At 38.7% G+C, this 17,050-nt stretch overlaps 1 protein-coding gene across 2 annotated transcripts in view; it reads left to right on the forward strand.

Annotated features, from left to right (window-relative positions):
- ADCY2 (adenylate cyclase 2) overlaps positions 1 to 17,050 on the forward strand; it is a 433,285-nt gene that overhangs the window by 29,283 nt on the left and 386,952 nt on the right. The gene's annotated exons all lie outside the window — the stretch shown is intronic.

The raw sequence follows: 17,050 nt of genomic DNA on the forward strand, positions 1-17,050 counted from the left end.
TGTCCTGGCTATTGTAAACAGAGCTGCAATGAACATTGTGGTACATGACTCTTTCTGAATTATGGTTTTCTTAAGGTATATGCCCAGTAGTGAGATTGCTGGGTCATATGGTAGTTATATTTTTAGTTTTTTAAGGAACCTTCATACTGTTTTCCATAGTGGCTGTATCAATTTACATTCCCACCAACAGTGCAGGAGGGTAGGGACCACATTCTTGATCCTAAAAGTCTCGCTAAGCTTAAAAAGATTACTTTCATATAAAGTGCGCTCTCTGGCCATAACGGACTTAAACTTGAAGTCAATAACGTAAAGAAGTTTGGAATATCAATCAATATTTGGAAACTAAACAACCCATTTCTAAATAACTCTGAAGGCCAAGAAGAAATTACAAGGGGAATTGGAAAGTATGTTGAACTGAATGAAATGAAAACATGATGGATCACAGTTTGCAGGGTGCACCTAAATCGGCACTTAGAAATTTGTAGCGTCAAATGTTTATAGTACAAAAGAGGAAAGGGCTCAAATCAACAACGTAAGCTTCCAACGTAAGAAACTAGAAAAAGGAGTACAAATTAGAAGAAAGGAAATAAAAAGGAGCAAAAAACAATGAAATTGTAAACAGAAAAACAATAAAGATAATCAGTGAACCCAAAACTGGTCCTTTGAGAAGATCCATAAAATAGGTAAATCTCTAGCAAGACTGATCAGAAATAAAGATAGAAGACAAAATTACCAGTATTAGAAATGTGAGAGGGTCTGTCCCTATAGATCCTACAGACTTTAAAAGGATAAGGAAATATTATGAACAGCTTTATGCCAATAAATTCCACAGTCTAGATGAAATGGACAAATTCCTTGGAAAGCAAACTAGCAAAGCTCATTCAAGAAGAAATAGATAACTTGAATTGCCCTATATGTATGAAATAATCTGAATATGTTGTCAAATATCTTCCTACAAAGAAAATTCCAGGCCCAAATGCCTTCTCTGGTGAGTTCTACCAAAATTTAAGGAGGAAATAATCCCAATACTATTCAAGTTCTGCAAGATAGAAGAAGGAACATATTTCCCAACTCATGTCATGAGGCCAGGATTACTCTGATACCAAAGCCAAAGACGTTACAAGGAAAGAAAACTACAGATCAATCTCTCTCGAACATAGATGCAAAAATTCTTTTAAAAATTTTAGTAAATTTAATCCAGCAAAACAATGGAATTTATATCAAGAATGCAAAGTTGGTTTAACATTCAAAAATCAATTCATGTGATTTACCACATTAACAGATCATTTCAGTAATTGCAATGCCTGCCATCGTTTTGGTAGATAAAGGGGAGACATTTGACAAAATTCAACATCTACTCATGATAGCATCTCTCAGCAATCTGGGAGTAGAAAGGGACTTCCTCAAACCAATAAAGGGCAATTGAATAAAAAGTATAGCATTGGGACTTCCCTGGTGGTGCAGTGGTTAAGAATCCGCCTGCCAATGCAGGGGTCACGGGTTCAAGCCCTGGTCCGGGAAGACCCCACATGCCATGGAGCAACTAAGCCCATGCGCCACAACTACTGAGCCCACGTGCCACACTTCTGAGCCCATGTGCTACAACTACTGAAACCCGCGTGCCTAGACCCCATGCTCTGCAACAAGAGAAGCCACCGCAATGAGAAGGCCGCACACCACAACGAAGAGTAGCCCCTGCTCACCGCAGCTAGAGAAAGCCCGCGTGCAGCAATGCAGCCAAAATAAATAAATAAATTTATAAAATAATAAAGAAACCAGTGTAGCATCATACTTAATTGGGAAGCACTGAATGATGTTACCTGTGATCTGGATAAGGTAAGGAGAAGAATCAAAAGACATAGAGACTAGAACATAAGAAGTTAGGCTGGCTTTATCTGTCTGTGTGTGCACTGTGCATTATATTAAAAATCCTATGGAACCTAAAAAATGCTGCTAGGACTAGTAAGTGGGTTTAGTGAGGATGCAGTTTACAAGGTTGAGATAAAATAAACTGTATTCCTATATATTGGAATCTTCCAACCATAAATTGAAAAAAATACCACTTAATATAGCATCAAAATGTAAAATACTTAGGAGTATATTTGAATAAACGTGTATAATTCTTCTACACAGAAAACTATAAGACATTGTTGACAGAAATTAATGAAATGAGTAACTGGAGAGATAGACTCTGTTCATGGATCCAAAGACTCAATGTTGTTAAGCTGTCAATTCTCCCCCAATTCGTTCTGTACAGGCAACGCACTCTCAACAAGCTGTTTATAGAGAGTAGCAGGCAGATTCTAAGATATGTGTGCACATGCAAAATACCTAGAAGAGCTAAAACAAATTTGAAAAAGCAGAACGTAGAGATTTTACTCTACTGGATTTCAGGATTTATTATAAAACTCCATAATCAACCTAGTATAGTATTGGTGTAAAAATAGACATTTAGGCCAATGGAATACAATAGATTGTCCAGAAATAGTCCCACATATATATGGTCAATTTAGTTTTGACTATGTTCCAAGCCAATTTAATGGGGGAAAGTATAAGCTTTTCAACAATAGCTGTTGAAAAAATTAGTCTTGTGCAAAAAATAAACTTCCATTCATATATATGTGCATATATATATATAAAATGTATAAAAAAATGAACTCAAAATGGATCATAGATTTAAAAGTTAGTCCTCAAACTATTAAACTTCCAGAAGAAAACATGAGGACCATGAGAAAAGATCTTGGTACCCTTGGCTTAGAAAGCTGTTTGTTAAATAGAATACGCCACAAATTGTCAACTGTTAAAGAAAAAGCCCTTATCCATAGGATTTGATCAAAATGTAAAAACTCTTCCTACTCAAATGCACTTTTATGAAAGTGAAAATGCAAGCCATGGACTGGGAACAATAGTTAAAAAATACATATCTGGCAAAGCACTTGTACTTAGGATGTCGAACAGACTCTTACAACTGAATTATACCTCAGTACAGGTGTATAATTAGTGAATGAGGTTTTGTAGTGCACAAAGAATTTTCATACTCCATTCCAAATTATTGATACAATATCCTCAAATGGGAGGTAGGATTCCCATTTTAAACATGAAAACCGCCCCCAAAAAACCTGAGATACAAAAAGAGGCTTTGTGACTCTCCAAAAACATGTAGCAGGTGGAAGGCTGGAACCCACTATGTCTTTCTTCCTTCCATTCAGGTGAGCTGACTCACCCACTCTTGGCTGTGTCCCCCTGATGCCTTTATAGTGGCTGAAAGAAAGGAGGGGTCTTTACGGAGAACAAAGATACCGAGATGTTCTAAGAGAATGGCAAGATTTCCATTTTTATCATGTCTAAAAAGGAGATGATTCCTTGAGCAAAGATTTCTTACCTATTCAATTTTTTTAAAGATTGGGCAGTCAGTTGCTGAGTTGTGTGAAATTCAATCTCTGCTCAGCCTGTTTTTAAAAGAATTTTTTTTCATTGAACATGGTACACGTATAAAATGTGTAAGTCACCAATCTGTATTTTCTTTAATGCTCTTAATATGAAAAAAATACTTTTATTACTGTTTTACCTCCTGCTGGGGGATGTAACTAAAGAACCAAATATTCTAAGATGTGTAACACAGATGCGTTAGGCTAAAAATTGTGAAGCAAAGAAATAACTTTTTTTGGTAGACAGATGAACCAAAGTTCTTAAAGAAGGGAAATAAATGGGGAGTTATTATAACAAAATAAAAAATTAACTTTATCATATTCGCCCAGATACAGATAAATACACCAAGGGAAAGGAAGGGAGAACTCAGAAAGAGACCTGTCTTTTATGGCAGAGATGAAATTAAAACTAGCAGCGGTGGGATGAACTATTCAGTAAGTGAAAAAAGGAATACATGAAATAAATGAACAAAAGAAAGAAAGAGATTTTTCTTATGGAAAGAATCAAATTCCTACTTTATTCCATATAAAAATACGAATTCTAGCTGGATTAAAATCTAAATGAGGAAAGCAAACCATTAAGGTTTTCACAGAAGTGTAGCGGGAAATCTCTTTATAACATCAGTGTAGGGAAGGGTTTCTTAAAATAAGGTATGAAGAGAAAAAACTTTTTTTTAATTATGAAAGAAAATTGATGGAGAAATATAAAAGGAAAGACCCATCCCAATTATTTTTATTTCTTTGTAGATACTCAAGAAACAGCCTTACATGTGTGACCAAGGAGGCATGTAGATGAATTGGTTGGGAACTGGATAAATCAATTACAGTACTTTATTCAATAAAATACTAAATAAGACTCAAATGAATACATAGATCTACATGTATCAATACTGAGAAATCTTGGAAGCATAGTGCTGAGTAGAAAAGTTGCAGAACGATGCTAATTTTATATATAGTTATACTTTGAATACTTACAGATGCAAGTATTCAAAAAATAAAAAAACATGAATGAGAAGAATAATGTACTGATTTCCCCCTCTTGGTTTTTTGTGGGGAAAGCGAGAAGATAATGTGAAGAGGAGACTTTAGCTGTAACTTCCTCAGTGTGTGTGTGTGGTAAATATACATATACATATATATGAAAAAATAGGATTGAAGGCTACTGTGGCATAACGTTCAGTGTATGAGGTGTGTTTACGGGAGGCTGTCATATGACTTGTATTTTTAAGAATTCTGGTTTTAGTGGTTTTAGTGTTTCACATTTTAGAGTAAAATTAAAAAGATAAAAAGAACATCTGTTGTACTGAATATGACTTTGCCTTTGACCTGCATTTGCCATTCTGGATCGTGGGTCCCAGCCCAGCTTTTAGAATCTGACTCCGTTCGTTATCAGCCCATGAGCCCCTTCTGAGGGCAGCCGTCTCTCCTGCTGTTTCCTGTCCCTCAGCCTCTGGGGTGTGATTGTTGTTCACCATGGTGAAAAAAAAATAACCCTCCTTTTTTACCTACATGTGTGTTATTACTAGTTTTAATAAAGCATGTTCTATTTTTCAAACTTTAAAAATATTGTTTAGCACTCTATCAGTGACAGGGAATTAATACTGAATGATGGTAAGATATGGTCACTGGGATGCGTATTTAACAATGAATGAAAATCCAATCAAAATGTCCAAAGAACATAACCACTTACAAGAAATAGCTAAATGGTGATATCACATTTTCATGGAATAAATCCTTGGGGGATTAATTAATGGCCATAATCCTTAAATCCTATAAAGTAATTGTTATTACAATTAAATGTTAATTGTTTTCCTTGGTTTCCAACTATTCCAAAAAAAAAAAAGAAAAAACCCAAAACTGTTGACAAAATATTTGAGAATGAAGGATTGAAATTAAGGCATCTTTGTCTTTGAACTTTACATATGTGTGCTGTTGAGTATGACACAGTTGTACTTTTGACAATGTTTTTCTGTTGACCCATGATGATAACAATTAACACATTAGCATGGAAGAATTAAATGAAATAATTGTACTAGATTGATTCAAATCCTGCCACTCTCTTCCTTCAGTTACCTTCTGCATGTCTTCTTTTTTTTTTTTATGATTTGAAACTTTGTATTTAAGGAAAAACACTAATTTTCCAACAAAATGCTAATACTTTTAAACTATGGCACTTAAATTTATTCATAGTCATCAGAAAACTTTAGAATTTCTAGAGATTTAAAACAAAAACCTGACAGCTTCATTAAATATGCTAGGAAAAACATGTACCCAAGTCATCCAATGGACTCTTCTTTCTCAAGTTCTGGGGGTCAGTGCATATGGATTTTGGATTCGTGTTTCCTACTACTTTGTGGATGGTACTAGCTTATTTTTAAACATAAACACCAGCATACATACAAGGAACCAGCAGAATTAGCAGTCCATAAAGAAAAAGGAACGGACAGTTCTTGTAACACATACAGATTAAATGGGTAGTGGCAGGAGGTTAAGGAATGGTGCTGGGGATTGACAGAGCCTTACGATAAAGGGAAGAATACATTCTATAAATTATCAGCACAGTATGCGATATATTTTATCAAGCTCTGAATTTGAGATATTTTAAAGTTCTGATTTGTCTTTATCGAAGTTCCATTTAGCAGGATACCTTTTCCCCTGTCAAAAACTACTTTTCTCATTTGCTAAATGCTATAGTCCTTTAGAACTCTGTACAGAGACTTGTTTCATGAAACAAGGGAGGGAGATGCCTCAATATTCTTTAGTGGTTGCTGCTTCTCCCAACACTACCTTTTTCTCTACCTTTGACTATTTTTTATTTTTTTTTGCATGTCTTCTTTTAAGGTATGTGCTAGGGCTTAACTGCAGACACAGTCAGTGTGCTGATTACAAAAACTCGGTCAACATCTAATGCTTTGCATTCTAAGTCAACTTCTCGCTCCATACGTCTTTGAAGAAGATGAAACTCAGCATCTAGATACTTCTTTTTTATTGGAAATGCAGAGACACCAAGGCTAAGTGGGGGACATATGGATGGTCCGTACGCTTAGGATGTGGGCACAAACCCCAAGAGCTGTCTTAGAAACTGAAAGCAGAAACAGGCCTTTACAGTCTGGAGGGCATCTTTCTGTTGGCCTCTGGTGCGGCCTCTGTCTAAGCCATCGTCTGGGTATTTGTGAGTGTCACAGGGCAGAGAGCACAGAGACTCTAGACCTCACGGGATGGAGGTTAAGGGTCCTACAAAGCTGTGTCCCACATACTGTGATTATAGACAGCCATCTGTTTTAGCCAAGATTTCTTTGGTGTCTGTCCTGTTCAAGGACTGCTTGGGGCCAGGATCTCTTTTGTAGATCCTTTATAGGATGCTCCTATAAAGCATGCATCCTATAGCTTCACAGGATGATCTGATTGTGGGGGATTAATCCACATTCACCCAGAATGCCAACTTATGGTTTTATTGCTGTTTAGAGAGTGCTCCTGTCTGCTAACCAAAAATACCTTCTTTCTGGTGTTAGGTTACCTGGGAAACCTATTCAGTTGGGTGTGTGTTGAAGATCAGATCAGAACAAAGTGGGTCATGAGCTTTCCTTGGGTATTTTATTCAGGCTGAGATGGTCTGAGTAGGAGCACGGTTGCACAATGAGGTCATTGTTTTTGGCAGGTGATGTTGGGCAAAAGTCTTGGGCTGTGTTGCATGGAGCTCCTCCAGGATCAGTTTCAATGTCCTGCCAATACTCTCAAGTGAACCGACTTAAGGTCTCCTATAGATAGAAAGTGTGACCCAGGGAAGAGGATGAATATTTTTGGAATATGAGCATTATTTTCCTCCACTGGAGGAAAACCTAGGTTTGGTTTTGGCTGATGTCTTCTCTTCCGGATTCTGCTTCACTCATCATTTAACCAGCATCCCAATGTGGGAACCTGTCCTTTGGCCATCTGACATCACGGGAATCTCCAGCAGGACCTGGAGCCTGTGTCCATCAGGGCATAAGACCAGCCATTTCTAAGCTCTGGAAACACTATTATTGCATATAAACTGTTACTTAACTAAATAAATACACTTCTCCTTAAGAGTTCAGAAAGATTTCTAATTAATTCCAATTGAAAAAAAGGGGCCCTAGGAGTAGCTAGAGGCTGTGTTGACAGCTGAGAGAACAGCTAAGGTCTCTGTCTCACTTTGGGTATCGGCTGTTGTGCCTGTGTGGTCAGCAGTCGGGCCCCTGGTGGGCCCCAAAATGTGGCTCTGGCCTCACTGGTAACCCTGAGATGTTTCTACCAAACAGCACCCAACAGCAGAGACTCCAGTACTTATCACTGTTAGAAATGGATACTCTCCTCAGGTTGGCAGGTATTTTTTCCCCCAGCAATAATGAAGTGGCTTAGTAATGATGGATTTCTATAGATAAAGGCCAATGTTAAAATTTTAGAAGCCCTTGGAAATCTCAACATTCTTGCCTTGGTTTCTGAGCAGAGTCAGCATGGAATAGAAATGCAGGTGATCCCCATTATTTGCAGCATCCAGTTTTGCAAATTTGCCTACTTGCTAAAATGTATTTATAACCCCAGAGTCGATAGTTGAGGCCATTTGTGGACATGCGCAGAGCAGCAAACAATCTGAGTTGCCCCATTTGAATGTTCTCAGCTGAGCTGGAACAAGGCATCACTCTGCCTTGTGGTTTCAGCTCACACCTTAAGCAAGCGTCCTTTTTGTGATTTACTTAGTGCCATATATATATATATATATATATATATATATATTTTTTTTTTTTTTTTTTTTTTTTTTTTGTATTTTCATGCTTTGTGTTGATGATTTCACTGCTTAAAATGGCCTCCAAGCACCTTGCTGAAGTTTTGTCTGGTGTTCCTGAACGCAAGAAGGTTGTGATGTGCCTTCTGGAGAAAATATGTGTTAGATAAGCCAGAGATGCTGGCTGTGAGTTCAGTGTTAACAAATCAACAATGTATATAGAAAATAAGGTGCCTTTAACAAAAACACAATAAAACAAGGTTATGTATTGATTGGTTAAGGAAAATGCTGTGACCAGGGGCCCACAGGAGCCTCGCCCCATATTTAATTGCTCAGTACTCACTAATTCAGTGTTCATGGTGATGGTATAGCCATAACTACAGAGATTAAGGAGAATGGACCACCTTACCTTGGGAGGGCGAATCACAACATTGTCAGTGTAATAGCCCATGGAGATGGCAATGGAACTACTGGTTTCAAATTTCTGTCCTTCCCATCACCTTTTCCATTTTCATATGTGATGTATTGAAATAACGTGCCTTGGCCTTGATATTTCTGTGAGTTGTATTTTGGCCTCACTCATTTTCAGCTCATTGTTGAAATATTGTGAAATGATGATAGCGTTAGAAAACTGGAAAAACAGGTTCATGTGAAGGGTTGAGGGGTTCCAGGATTAACATTTGGGAACAAAGGTCCTTCGGTCAGAGTGTCCTTGATGAGTGATCCCTGCTGTCGGCGGTGACACCTTCAGCAGCTGGAGTGTTTGGCAGCCGATCTGACCGCAGGTACCTGATGGGGTGAGGCTCCAGTCCAGAGCTCTCCTGGGCTCCTGAGAGACAGCCGTGTGATGGAACATAAGGGCGGTGTGGTGGGCATGCTCCTGTGACGGGGAGGGCTCTGCACCCAGATCAAACATTGCCACTTCCTCAGCGAGTGTCCTGGGACATCCTCTGGCATCAGGCTGTTAGTTATTTCAGAGCCTCTGTGCCTTCGGGAGGGGCTGTTCCTGTCCCTTGAGTGGCATTTAGGCAGGAAAGAGACACTCTAAAGGCCATTAGGATCAGGCACAGCCCCACTTCGTAGGTTCCAGTGATGGGACTGGTGCTGACTTCCACCCCACAGACGGCTGCAAGGACTCAGGCCAGGAGCTTCAGAACAATGTATTAGGACAGGATTTTTTTTTTTTTTTTAAATCATTGTTATTCTTATTTATTTATTTATTTATTTTTGGCTGTGTTGGGTCTTTGTTTCTGCACGAGGGCTTCCGCTAGTTGCGGCGAGCGGGGGCCACTCTTCATCGCGGCGCGCGGGCCTCTCACTGTCGCGGCCTCTCTTGTTGCGGAGCACAGGCTCCAGACGCGCAGGCTCAGTAGTTGTGGCTCACGGGCCCAGTTGCTCCGCGGCATGTGGGATCCTCCCAGACCAGGGCTCGAACCCGTGTCCCCTGCACTGGCAGGCGGACTCTCAACCACTGCGCCACCAGGGAAGCCCTAGGACATTTAAGAAACGCTGATGTTCCATAGCCGCCGTGGCAGGTCCTGAGGGACTGGCTTAGAGGTGCTCAGACATCCCCAGAATCTCCATCAACCCCCTCAAGCCACCATGGCACTTAGTAAAGGGATGCAGTTGCTGTGGAAACCCAGCTTCAAGACTTGTCCTGCAGCCTCCCTTCTGCGGAGGACAGATGGGGTTCCATGGACCCAGGTGTTAATGCACGCTGCAATGAGGGCTGTGGAGTGGTGGGCAGGAGCCTGAGCCTGCCAATCACATGATAGAGTTACTTGCAGTGTCATTTTGTACAAGGTATGAGCTCTTGGTCAAGGGAATTAACTTGTCCAGGCCTCGGTTTCTCCATCTGTAGAATCACAATCATATTAGCAGCGGCTCAGAGGGCCATGGGAAAGGGTAGCAAGGATAATTCTTAGCACGGTGCCTGGCATCTAGTGATAGGTGCTCGGTAAATGCTAGTTAGTGTGATAAGCCTTCCCGTACTCTGGGCTATCTTTTAATGACTCTGCATGTGATGTAGCCCCTTTATTCAACTGGCAAATAATAGAAATGCTGACGCCATATGGGAGTTTGGAGCCCAGGAGAAAGGTTAGTTTCAAAGTAGAGGGGAGAATTTAGTTTCTAAAAAAAACTAAAAATAGAACTGCCATATAACCCAGCAAATCCACTCCTGGGTATATATCTGAAAAAAACAAAAACACTAATTTAAAAAGATACTTGCACCCCTGTGTTCATAGCAGCGTTATTTACAGTTGCCAGTTATGGAAGCAACCTATGTGTCCACCAACAGATGAATGGATAAAGAAGATATGGTACCTATGTACAATGGAATGCTACTAAACCATAAAAAAGAACAAAAGTTTGCCATTTGGACCAACATGGATGGACTTGGAGGGCATTATGCTAAGTGGAATAAGTCAGACAGAGAAAGACAAACACTGTGTGATGTCACTTACATGTGGAATCTAAAACATACAACAAGCTAGTGACTATAACAGAAAAGAAGCAGACTCACAGATGTAGGGAACAAACTAGCGGTTACCAGTGGGGAGGGGGGAGGGGCAACATAGAGGTTATATTTTATAGCTATAGAATTATAGTTAAATCTAGGGGTTGGGAGGCATAAACTATTAGGGGTAAGACAGGCTCAAGGACGTATTGTACAATACAGGGAATATAGTCAATATTTTGTAGTAACTGTAAATGGAACTTTAAAAATTGTATAAAAGTAAAAAATTAAAAACAAAGTAGAGATGAGAGCGTGACTGTGGCAGAACTCAGAGCTGTGTGACAGGACAGGTGAGAGGTAAAAAGAGCAGCACAGAAGGTGACCACATCACAGGAGTGGCCAGAGAAGTGAGAGAAGTCTCAGACCACCATGAGGTTGTAGAGCCCTGCAGGTCACAGATGGAGAGGCTGTGGACAGATATCAACAAGTGTAGGGACTGAAAGTTTGCTGAACAACCCCTCAGTAACGCAGGATGGTTAAGTTCCTGAGACCCGCTCTGCGATACGGTGCCTACAGATAACAACACTGTATGATGCACTTCAAAGTGCATAAAGAGGGTGGGTCTGGGGTTAAGTGTTCTGACCACAAAAGGAGGGGTGCAGGAGGAAACGCTTGGAGGTGAGGAAGATGTGTTATTACCTTGATCGTGGTGATGGTTTCATGGGTGTATGCATCTCCCCAAACTCATTAAATTGTATACCTTAAATATTTATATCCAGCAGTGTGCTGGCAAACCAGCTGTCAGGAACTGTTTGTTCATAGTTTCGCCCATTTCAATATTAGAACGTTCTCTATTTTGAGGAGTCCTTTGCTTATTGGGGATATTAGTGATTTGCCTTTGATATAAGTTGCAAATGTGTTCCCCATTTTGTCCTTTGTCTTGAGTTTTCTTGTGATGTTTTGCATGCAAAAGTTTTATTTCAAATTTTGTGTAGTTGGATTAGTCAATCTTTTAGTTTATTCTTCTCAATTTTGAGGCATGTTTAGGAAGTTCCCCCTCAAAACTCCTAGGTTATGAGGGAGTAAGCCTTTTTGAGCTAATCTCTACATTTAGATTACTGACCAATGAATGGGACGTCTATCTCCATGAAGGTGAGACATGCTTTATCTTTTTCTGAGTGACTGTGCTGTTGGCCCAATGCTATTTATTGAAAGGATCCTGCTGTTTTCCTAGGCTAAATCTCCCTTCATGTGGGTCTAGTTTTCCACTCTCTTCTCTTCCATTAGGCTGTTTGTGTGCCAGGACCACTCTTTTAATTTTGGAGGTTTTATAGTAAGTTTTAACATCTGGTGGATCTTTTATAATTCTATGTACTTTATAATTCATTTTTCCAGCTCCTGGGAAAAAAAACCCCAAACATGTAGATATGGTTATTGGGACTGCATTAAAATTGTGGCTAAATCTAGAGAGAACTGATGGCTTTGTGATTCAAGAACATGGCATGGTTTCCATTCATCGATGTCTACATTTCTGTTTTTTTTTTTTTTTCTTCCAGGAGTATATAAAGTTTCTTATATAGGTTTGACACCTATGTCATTTCCGTACCTCGATACTATATATATATTTTTGTCATTCATTTAATTATTTTTCCTTATAAATAGGACATTTTTTCCATTGTGTCTTTTTTTTTAGATATTTGTGTTATAAATGAGATTTATTGACTTTTCTCCATTTAATTTATATCTTACAATTTGACTAAATTCTTTTTTTTATAAAAGTCTTTAATGCACTTTTGAATTTTCAGATAGGCAGTTTTATCTACATAGAAAGATTGTTTTATGTCTTTTTCCCCTGGATTCTTATGCCTCTAATTGCTTTCTCTTGTCTCATTGCATTGTCTACATCCATTACCGTATTTATTAGTGGTGGTGACAGTTGGCATATATCGTTTTTCCCACTTTAGTAGAAATATCTCCAGTGTTTCCTCATTAAGTAGGATCCTGGCATTTGGACTAAGATTTTTATGTATATAATCGCATTGAGTGTTCAGTAAGCATCTAAGAGTTCCATTTTATTGGGTGCTTTGATAAAGAACTGTTGTTGAATTTTGTTAAGTGCCTTTTTGACATCTTTAGAATTGAATTCTATTGATCTTTAATACAGTCACTTATATATAAGGATTTTGATTGTTCTTTGTAGTCTCTAGCATTATAAAGTGCCTGCTTTTAAATATTTTTTGCCCTGAATTCCACCATGTCTGATACCAAATTGTAACCCCAGATTGCATTATACTGCTTTTGTCTGTCTTTCCGTATATCCTTTCATCCTTTTATTTTTAATATTTCTGGGCTAATTTAAGAGTCTCTTCTTGTTTATAGAAACAGTTATTGTTTTGTAGCATGAAAATATTTTTTGATAGACAGGTTAGGGCCATTTGCATTTATTGACATATTCCATATTCTTGGTCTCAGCTCTGCCATATGTAATCACACATGTGGACACATCTCCCAGGGAGAGCCTGGAGAAGGAGACGTGTCAGGAGTAGGGCCTCCTGGGGCTTCAGATGCTTTTCCAGGGGGGCCTGGGGCTTCCCACAGAAGGGAGGTGGGAGAGCTGTACTGAGACTCTGCAGACGTGAAGATCAGAGGGGACCTCTCAGCCCCGCCGTGGGCACAGACACCCTCCGGAAGCTGCCTGCTCACACCGCCCTGTCTCCCGTAAACCCTGAGTCCTGCCTAGGAATATCTGGAACTGTGGTTTCCACTGAGGCCTCGTGACCCTGTGGTAGGGATGAGGGCTTTCTGATCATTGTTTCCAACAGCTGCAGATCTTACTTTCCATAAGATTTAAACTCTGTCCCACCTCCTCAAAGGCCTTGTCAGGAGAATAAACTAAAGATGCAGAAGAATGCCACCCACAAGGCCAGGATCAGGTGATGGTGTCTGCCCTCTTCCTCCGTCAGGGTTACTAGTGCAAGAAGCCCATCGGCCCAGTGGCTCCTGGGCTGGACCTTCTCCTGCTGTTACCAGACGCCTCTGCCTGAGTGTCATCCCAGGCCTCTGACAGTCATAGGTCTTGGTGTTGAGCAGATTCATTCATTGATTGTCAGCTTCTCGAGGTCAGAAACTCATGGAAACAAATCCACTAATTCACACTTTCTATCCCAAAACAGCTGAACCTGCTTTCATTTTAAAACGTTGACCCTCAAAATAGGCTGAAAAACAAAACCATCTTTCTTTTTAAACAGAGTACTTCAAATGCGTTTTCAGTGTATTTGATACCTGTTTTAATACTTGGGTAACCAAAAGAGCCTTCTGTCCTAGCTTTCTACATGCAGGACTTGATCGGTATGATGTTAAAAAACTAAACAAAACAAGAACAATCAGCAGATGCCAGCTCCACTCTCAGGCTGTGCTGGTGAACACAAATAGCAAAAAAAGCAAATAAAAATAAAATGGGAAATCTTTACTCCCCTGTTGAGATACATAATAACTGACTAGAGAAACTGGGAGGAATAGGTAATTGACTTTCCACTTTGACAATAGCCAACTTGATGTAGAAGATTTAGTTCTCAATTCCTGATAAAGAAAACAATTTTCAGATATTTCAGAAGTGCAGTATGAATTTCCCCTCGAGTCCTACTTTGCTGCCTTGTCCCTGAAGGTTTTCATTTACCATTTACAGACATTGGGCAATGTTTCTGTTCTTAAACAATCCGGCAGAAGACTTAGAAAGGAGAGGGACTGGGTCATGCTACCTTGTAAGATAACGTTTTGTTACAAAAATGTTATAAAATAAAAAAGTATGTATAATAAAAGGTCATTCACATGCAAAGAACATGAAATCCACAGATAAATCCAACTTGCAGAGCTGACACTGCTGGTTTTAGAAGGTCTCATGGGTTGTTTTCCTCTGCATTGACATGTCCTTGATGTACATATTCTATCTTCAGTTTACTAGCTTGCCTTTTCCACCAGTGTTTAAACTTCCTCATAGGTATTCATTTAATTTCCGGCACAATTTACCTAAACTCTTGTTGTCAGATATTTAGCTTATTCTGAATGTTCTCATCATTATAATCGAGCTGTGACAAGCTCCCCTGACCCACAGAGCGTTTTTTGTGCTTTTTATAGTCATTTCTTAGTATAGACTACAAACAGTGAAATTCCTGGTCCCAAAGAGTATCTGTAAGGTTCCAGAGAATACTTCCAAACAGCTTTGCAAGGAAGTTTTAACATTTTATACCCCACCTGTGAAAGATGGTCTCATTCTTTTTTTTTTAACCATGAGGAATTTCATCACACTCACCATCTCTCCTAGGCTCTGCTTGTGCAATGATAATGTAATGAATATTCATTTGAGAGTAATACAGAACATGATTGGTTGTACAGGTATGTTTACATTGTTGTCAGGTTGATATTCTGCCCCTGAAGAGAGGCTAAACTTACTCTGCGGTGTGTAAGAGATGGATTCAGATCTAAATGTCTGTCTGAAATGAGAGAACCATGATTATATGTTGTCCCACTGAAGTTTGTATCGCAGCTGATGAAAACGTTCTTAAAACTATGGATATTTTAGTGAAAAGTCTCCAGTAAATGTGATGATAGCACTCATTACATAGGATTGAAATAATATAAATACCTATTCAATTAAAAATATAGTCACAAATTTATATAATACGTATGTTTTATAAATTCCTATATGTTATCTGTGATATTATATGCAATATATTATATATAGAGCTTATAAAACATATTTATATAGTATATATTTTATATAACATATATTTAAAACAATATTTATAATGTTTATAATAACATTGTAATTAATTATATACTAGTATATAATTATAGAATGTAATAGTAATATATAAATATCACACTTATATAATATATATTACATAAGTGATTAGGTAGTAGAAACAAAATTTAAGATAAATAACAATTCTATCTGCTGTTCCCATCTTGAACAAATGAGGGCTTGAGATAAAATACTTTATAGTTTCTCTGAGAGGGAGAGGAATCCCATTATACAAACATAGCATTTGCTCTGAACTTATTCTTTAGATACTTTTTTTTTTTTTAAAGATTTATTGATTGATTGATTGATTGCTATGTTGGGTCTTAGTTTCTGTGCTAGGGCTTTCTCTAGTTGCGGCAAGCAGGGGCCACTCTTCATCGCGGTGCGCGGGCCTCTCACTATCGTGGCCTCTCTTGTTGCGGAGCACAGGCTCCAGACGCGCAGGCTCAGTAGTTGTGGCTCACGGGCCCAGTTGCTCTGCGGCATGTGGGATCTTCCCAGACCAGGGCTCGAACCCGTGTCCCCTGCATTAGCAGGCAGATTCTCAACCACTGCGCCACCAGGGAAGCCCCTTTAGATACGTTTATAGTGTGTACAATAATGAAGTTTATACTTGCCTTAAATAAAGCAGATGTAGTATAGATATACAATGGAATACTACTCAGCAATAAAAAGAATGAAATTTTGCCATTTACAGCAGCATGGATGGATTTGGAAGGCATCATGCTAAGTGAGATAAGTCAGATAGACAAAGATAAATATTGTATTATATCGCTTATATGTGAAATCTAAAAAATACAACAAACTAGTGAATATAACATAAAAGAAGCAGACCCACAGATATAGGGAACAAACTAGAGGTTCCCAGTAGGAAGGGGGAGGGGCAGCATAGGGGTTGGGGAGCAGGGGGTACAAACTACTGGGTGTAAGACAGGCTCAAGGATGTATTGTGCAACATGGAGGATCGAGCCAATATTTTGTAATAACTGTAAATGGAAAGTAACCTTTAAAAACTGTATAAAAAGAAAAACATTTTTAAAATTGGAAAAAAAGAGAAATGCAAAAAAAAAACCCCTTCCCCTTCCCCTAAGTATTAATCATTAGTTTGAAATGAAAACAGAACTCAAAAAATGTTTATTGTTAAGTAAGTCCGTTTTCTAAATTATAAATTGTGTTATTGATTGAACAAAATGAATTTTCCTTGAAGAGTTGTATGTCTTTAGGAATTCAATGTACACTAATGATCTTTAAAATGCAGAGATTAAAAGGAGACTGGATGGAAATAGTTTTATGTGCCCGAAAAAAAAGTCAGGAATTTCTGCCAATAAGACTCAGAACTTCAGAGAATGCAAACACATTCAACTCACTGAAGTAAGACATCGGAAATGAAAGTGTGTACACTCCATAAACCACTCACGGCATCGGAAACATGAATAATAATCTGAAATATTATTGTGATCACACTCAAAGAAATAAATCCTCTGCTTGCTGTGATTTTCAGATTTTAAATATTAATAGTATATAGAAACACTGTTTATTCCTGCTGTAATTTTAACTGTGACTCATGGTCTTTACACTGTAAAAGGAAAAACCCTTAGTTTTAAATATAGCCATAAATT

This window comes from Balaenoptera borealis (assembly GCF_965194805.1).
Source record: "Balaenoptera borealis genome assembly, chromosome: 2".
Lineage (NCBI taxonomy): Eukaryota > Metazoa > Chordata > Mammalia > Artiodactyla > Balaenopteridae > Balaenoptera > Balaenoptera borealis.